The sequence below is a fragment of the Mirounga angustirostris genome, unplaced genomic scaffold, assembly GCF_029215605.1.
Source record: "Mirounga angustirostris isolate CCGP_5_RB_7025 unplaced genomic scaffold, mMirAng1.0.hap1 SCAF_9, whole genome shotgun sequence".
In the NCBI taxonomy this organism is placed as follows: Eukaryota; Metazoa; Chordata; class Mammalia; order Carnivora; family Phocidae; genus Mirounga; species Mirounga angustirostris.
In genome coordinates this window covers 127,056,659-127,064,213 of record NW_026991717.1, presented here as the reverse complement: position 1 = coordinate 127,064,213, position 7,555 = coordinate 127,056,659, and the positions used below count along the sequence as shown (strand labels likewise).

The window sequence follows — 7,555 nt, the reverse complement described above, 5'->3', positions numbered from 1 at the left end:
TAGAAGTACAGAAACCTGGTTTCTTGCTCTTACCTTGGTGGTACTAGATGTGTGGTTCTAAGGTAGTCAAATAATTCTGAGAAGAGTTAGGTCATTTCTCAAAATTATCTACAAGGGTGATTCTAAAAGACCAGGGTTCAGAGGTGTTTTGATATTTCTTCATATTCTTACACAATACTTCTTAATTGAAACCTTTTTTATAACAGTATTTTGGGGTGCCTGGGTGGCTTAGTTGGTTAAACGTCCAACTCTTGGTTTTGGCTCAGGTCATGATCTCAGGGTCGTGAGATGGAGCCCCATGTCAGGCTCCACCCTGGGCATGAAGCTTGCTTAAGAATTTCTCACTCCCTCTCCTTCTCCCCCTCTCCCCACTGCTCTCTCTCTCTAAAAAAAAATAAAGTAAATACATAAATACAGTTTGCGCTTGAACAGCATGTTTGAACAGTGTGGGTCCATTTATACATGGATTTTTCATATAAATACAGGATAGTATGGTAAATATATTTTCTCTTCCTTAATGATTTTCTTAATATTTTCTTTTTTTCTAGTTTACTTTACTGTAAGAATACAGGATATCATACATATAACATACAAAATATGTGTTAATCAACTGTTTATGTTCTTGGTAAGGCTTCCAGTCAACAGTAAGCTATTAGTAGTTAAGCTTTTGAGGAATCAAAAGCTACACATGGATTTTTGACTGCATGAGAAAGTCACTGCCCATAGCCCCCATGGTGTTTATGGGTCAACTTTAAGTATAGCAAATAAATTTTTTCAATGTTTTCTCACAATTAAAATTTTCATTGTGCTGTAGAAATACTCAAATATAGAAAGTCAAGAACATGAGTTATTTTTAGACAAGCTTTATTAATAAAATTTAATGAGATGCCTATATTTTAAGTCTCCACTAATTTTAATAATATTTTCATCTGGCTATGAAAAGAGTCTCAGATATCCTCTATTACAAATTTGCATTCAAAACCTACAAATTGAGAATGATCCAGATTAAAATTCCATGAGAAATGTGACCACATTTAATGGAAAATTCAAAATGATATGCAATTCTTAGTAAAGTTTAAAACAGAACAACTTTTCTTTGATTTATATAATATTTGCATTTCTTAGCTATTCAGTTTGCTTTAAAGCTGCCCCAAAAACCTGTTTTGAATTTATATGTAAAATGGAGTTTTAGTCTATAGGTTTAGGTATAAACATGCATTTTGGAAGCATGGAAGATATTTAAGAACTCTGCAGGATATGGATAATATTTTTTTGCAGAACAATCCTGATCATTGCATGATGTCTAACCTTTCTGGCCCCATTCACAAAACTCTAGTAGTGACTACCCCCCAAATGTTATGATAACTAAAAATAACCTCCATAAATTTTCAAAATGTACCCTGGAGGGTGGTACCATCCCCGCTGAGACCCATTGATTTAAGGCTTTGCATACAGAAGTACCTAAAGTAAATTTCACAGCTTGAATGGTATAATTATGTAAGCCAATAAATTCCTGTCTTATTATTTAGCAATATACATTACACTGATGATTCATTTAAAAAATAAAGATCATTTTAATTAAAATAAAGCATAAATAAGTTTGCATTTTTGCTCATTCCATGAGACTCTGGGAAAAATAAGAGCAATATATGGGCAATGTGGAATTTTTTCTTCCAATCTCACATAAAAATGTTATATATGTCTAACCTAGGAATGAAATCTGAACAGACCATGTCTATCTAGCAACCAGATACACAGTGTTAGGAAAATACTCTGAGAAACTTATATTCTGGTTACAAAAGAGAACACATATTTGAGCAGAAACTCATTTTCAAAGTCCCAGCAAAAGATTTAAGGAGTTCTGTGTAGTAGTCTGGAAATGAGAGGGCTGAGTCAAAGGTGGGTATGTCTTTGGCAAATGCTATCTCTAATTCATATAGCTAACTGGACAGTGTTCCTGGAGAGAAGGATATGATTTTATTTCTATTTTAAGAAAATATAGTAAACTGCTTTTTAACAAACTAAATATCTTAACCCAAGGGATGAGATTGCTTTTATTTATGATTTTGCATTGAAAGTATTTTGTAATATGTTGAGAAATAAAACTTATTTTTTTATTTTTATTTTTTAAAGGTTTTATTCATTTATTTGAGAGAGAGAGAGAGAACATGAGCAGGGGGTGGGGGGAGCTGCAGAGGAAGAGGGAGAAGCAGGCTCCCCACTGAGCAGAGAGCTCAATGCAGGGCTGGATCCCAGGACCCCCGGATCATGACCTGAGTTGAAAACAAATGCTTAAGCAACTGAGCCATCCAGGCACCCCCAAGAATTAAACTTAATAAAATAGATTAGATTAGATGGATAGATGTACATGTATACATATGTATACATATACACACACACACACATACATATACATACACATTAATGAGAGAATGGGAACAAATGAATAGATCATGGGTTATTTCAAAGCCCCAGAACAGTTTGCCAAATCATGATAATAGCATTTTTAAGTGTCCATTGTTCTGTGCATTATTGCAAGCCCTTACATATATTAATATAATACCCATAATTATTTTATAAGACAGATGCTATTATATCAGTGTTCCCATTTCACAGATTAAAAAAACTCCAAGATGAAGACTTAAGTAGCAAGATTTGAATCCCAGCATTTTGGACCCAAAGTATCCTCTTAAACATCATTTTCTATGGTCTCCTTCATCAGTTCTGAGAGCCGTGCCATATGTGTGCTAAAAAACATCATGAAACACAAGTTCAAGTTAGAGCCATGTTAGAGTAATTCTACTGCCTTAGAGACCTTAATATGCTAATGTGCATTATGGCTTGATGGAACACACATCCCAAATTTCTTTGACCACTAACTCCTTTTATCACAAACCATTTTGCAAAAAATAGTGTGTTCATGAAACACGTTTGAAAATGCTGCATAATACTGACTTTAACACATTTTGAAAAATAATATTAATAGGGAATGTTAATTCCATATTTTTCACTCTTAAAATGTTACCAATATTCCAAGTTGTATTTTCAAGTGCTTTATACCAATTTTTGAAAAATATTCATTCATAGACTCCAGAATCTGAGAATGTTGATAGTATACATATATATTTTTAAATTGCAAAAATAGTTTCTAATTATTGCAACTTTAAAGAGACTGAATCTTTTTGAATATAAAAATCATCAGAGGGCATACTCTGTGATTCCAGCATTTTCTTAGAGACCCATATGAAAAGGTATTTATCTTTTAAAAATATTCAATAAATCATTTATGATGGCTTTGATGGATATCAAATAAATGGATAAAATTAGCCTGTTTTTCTTTAAGAAGAATCAGCTTTGACCTTATAATACCTAAATTTGAAGTTAATATGTTAAAAAATCAGAAGTACTCCACAATCTAGGAAGTGCAATAAAATTTAATAATCTAGGACAGATATATTTTGATGGATGCAGTTATGGCAGGAGAGAGAAAAAGAGAAAGAAAAAGACCAAGCAATCCAGAAAAAGCGTGTTGTATTCTCAGATTTAATACATTTTCCCATAAACTCCAAATACTTTTATATCTTTGACATAAACTGTAAAAGTGTTTAAAATTTTCTGCCTTTAATCTTGTGCTTACAAAACGTAAGTTTTAACTTTCAAAAGACAGCTAGCTTTTCCTTAATTTTTGGATATTTATTTTTAAGTTCAAGTTAGAAATTTTAGATGACTTTCATTCAAATGAGCATATATTATCAGTCATCCACAAAAGTTTAAGTATATTAAGCACTTTCTATGGATCTAAAGCTGTGGTGGAACTGTGGGCTTCTGAAGTTTCAGGTGAAGTCCTTTTCCATGTAGTGTTCTAGTTTGCTGGTTCCTGTATTTCATGTGAAGATAATTGAGAAGTGCTCATTTGAAACATATTCAGATATGCCTATGCAATGCTCTCAACTCAGATCTTTAAGACTATAGCATCGTGAGTATATGGCCTTCTGAGATTAAGAACTGATGTTTTTAAGTTGTTTCCCTAAAAATGAATGACTTCATTTCCTACCAAAATATCCTATTTTTCATCCTTTACTATTTTGACTCTTGCTTTGTAATAGAAAAAAAAAGATACGAAAAAAGCAAGTTTCATCATGGGTACGTTTTAGGAAATGCCACACTTCAAAATATCAAAAAATAAACTATTTGATTCATTAGTTACTTTAGAGATATTCTATGAGAACCTGTCTATTACCCATTTAGCCTTCAACAGAGAAAAGGTCAAGTAATTTGAACTGAGTTTTACAATTCACCTCTAGTGTTGAGATGTCATGTAAAAAAAGTTTTGAATAGAAAACAATAATAATCATCTGCTAGGAGCTAACTTAACTGTTCTTAGGTCTGCTAAATGCAGTGTTAACATGTTCAGTGCATTTGGGGTTTGAAACTGACGATGAACAAGAAAACCAGGTGCATCTGCTAAAAGGACTCAGTGTGAAAATCATTCCATTCTCTTTAAGCTAATTTTGGCAGGAAGAGAATCAGACATCAGCACTGTGAACAATGAGGCAAAAACCTCTTATCACTTCTTTCAAGTCTTAGTTCAAACTCCAGTCAAATTCTTCCTTTTTTTATGTCTATTGTATGCACATGCATTTAATAAATACTACATTAGTTTATTCTTTCTAATGTGCTAAGACCTCTTATTCTGTCATTTCTATGTATACAAATGTAAACTTAATTGACTTTTATCTTTCTTCCTGGTAATAGGTTTATTTTCTGCTATTTCTTCCTAAGTACATGATAAATTACCAAAATTTCAGTTACTACCTTAACAATTTTTGCCATATTCACTTACTACTTTTCTAAAAAAATATATGTTTCAGACTCACTGTTTTGTGTGTGTTTTAACAAGACAGTATTTTAAGGTTGTCTCATGTTTCATGCACTGGTGACATGTTTTCACAATACACACAAAATATATATATAAACATGGAACTAAAATGTTTGTCCAGATGCCACCTATAGGTCATCTGAGTACCATAGGGGGTATCACCCGCTGGGAGCAACGATGTGTAACACACCCTAATGTAATTTACACAGCAGTCACTTAAAATCTAGTCATGCTTATTGAAAGCCTATAAACTTCCACAATTAATTTCTTTAGGCTTTCCCTACACTTGTTTTTTTGTTTTGTTTTGTTTCTTTTAATAATGGAACGCTTCTGAATTTGCACGTCATCCTCGTGCAGGGACCACGTTAATCTTCTCTGTACCTTTCCAGTTTTAGTACACATGCTGCCAAAGCAAGCACTCACTTGTGTTGAAGGAATATCATTTTATAAGTTATAAGATTTTTTATGCTAATGACAGTTATAATCCAAAATATAAAAGTGTGATATTTACCAACTAAAAACCATTCATTTGTAGACTTCCTTTTCCATATATATATGTGTGTATATTGTGTATATATATAACTTTTAATCACAGATTATATATATGTGTGTGTATATGAATATATATGTATATGTATGTATAATGTGTGTATGTGTGTGTATATATATATATACACACACACATTGTACACCCATGGTCATAGGAGCATTGTCCCAATAACCAAAAGATAGAAACAGCTTGAAATGTCTGCTCTGCTGATGGGTGAATGGATTTTTTAAAAATGTAGTATATTATTACAATGGAATATTATTTGGCTTTAAAAAAGGAAAGGCATGGGGCACCTGTGGCTCAGTCAGTTAAGTGACTGACTCTTGGTTTTGGCTCAGGTCATGATCTCAGGGTTGTGAGATCAAGCCCTGAGTCAGGCTCCAAGCTGGGCATAGAGCCTGCTTAAGATTGTCTCTCTCTCTCTACCTCTGTTCTTCCCCAACCCCCCCACTCCACTCCCACTCTTCCTTTCTCAAAAAAAAAAAAAAGAAAGAAAGAAGGAAAGAAAGAAAAATAAAGAAAAAAAGGAAAGACATTCTTTTTTTTTAATTATTTATTTATTTATTTGAGAGAGAGAGAGAGAGAGAAACAGCATGAGGGGGGATAGGGTCAGAGGGAGAAGCAGGCTCCCCGCTGAGCCGGGAGCCCGATGTGGGACTCGATCCCAGGACTCCGGGATCATGACCTGAGCCGAAGGCAGTTGCCCAACCAACTGAGCCACCCAGGCGCCCAGGAAAGACATTCTCCTACATGCTATGCATGGTTGAGCCTTGAGGACATTATGCTAAGTAAAATAAGCTAGCTACAAAAAGGCAAACCCTACAAAACACTACATGATTCAACTTAGCTGCAGTATCTAAAGTAGTCCAATTTATAGAGACAGAAGTTTGACCAGTGGTTACCAGTGGCTCTCAGGGAGGAATGGGGAGTTATTGTTTCACGGATACAGAGTTTTATTTTGTGATAATGAAAAAGTTTTTCATATAGATAGTGATAATAGTTGTACAACAATGTGAATGCACTTGATACCACTAAACTATGCACTTAAAATGATTAAAATGGTAAATTGTAAGTTCTACTTATTTTACTAAATTAAAAAAGTAAAGTATATAATTTACATACACATATATATGTATATATATGTTTTATATATAATATGTGTGTATATATGCATAGCTTAATACCATGTGACATGTGCTGAATGTTAAAGACCTTAAATTGACAGGTAATAAACAAACCAACAATGTGTATCTTACCTTTCACATCAACCTATAACTTTTAATCACAGATTATTATGGTCTTTCTCATTTATCAAACATAATTATTATATCCTTTCTTAATTTTCCTGAACAATATATTGAAGCAAAATGTATTTTGGAACCAACATACTATATAAACCTTTAAACTTTCTCAGAGTTTCTGATTAGAGGTAAATCACCTTAAGGAATCATTTTCTATAACTAATTCTTTTTTTAAAAGATTTATTTATATAGTTTAGAATGAGAGAGTAGGGGGAGGGGTGGAGGGAGAGGGAGGGAGAGAATCTCAAGCAGATTCCCCACTGAGTGTGGAGTCCAGTGCAGGGCTCCATCTCATGACCCTGAGATCATGACTTGAGCCAAAACCAAGAGTTGGTCATTTAACGGACAGTACCACCCAGGCCCCCATTATAACTAAGTTCTTTTTTTTTTTTTTAAGATTTTATTTATTTGAGGGAGAGAGAGAGCAGACAAGAAGGGACAGGCAGAGGGAGAAGCAGACTTTCTGCTGAGCAGGGAGCCCGATATGGGGCTCGATCCCAGGACCCTGGGATCATGACCCAAACTGTTTAATCCACTGAGCCACCCAGGTGCCTCAACTAAGTTCTTTAATAGTCTGTTGCTGAAGTCTTTGCATTCAGATTTCTACACCCATCTATCAAAATCCCTCAAAGAACTTTGCCCTTTCTGTGAGAATAGCTTCCAGTACCTATTGAATTCAGCTTTTCCAGAACCTTTTGAACACATTCCTAGACACTTGTGCTTCTTCAAAGCAGAGAGTACACATTCTGTGTAAAGAAAGCACATCCTTACTCGACATTAAGGGACCGCCATTCCATAAGCTAACATCTTGCTGAGTTGCTGGCC

At 34.1% G+C, this 7,555-nt stretch overlaps 1 non-coding gene across 1 annotated transcript; it reads right to left on the bottom strand.

The window, feature by feature from the left end:
* Positions 1 to 5,192: 5,192 nt before the first annotated feature.
* LOC123862590 (U6 spliceosomal RNA) lies at positions 5,193 to 5,298 on the bottom strand. The gene has a single exon (XR_006795289.1). It is a non-coding gene; the product is annotated as a U6 spliceosomal RNA (small nuclear RNA).
* Between the last annotated feature and the right edge of the window lie 2,257 nt (positions 5,299 to 7,555).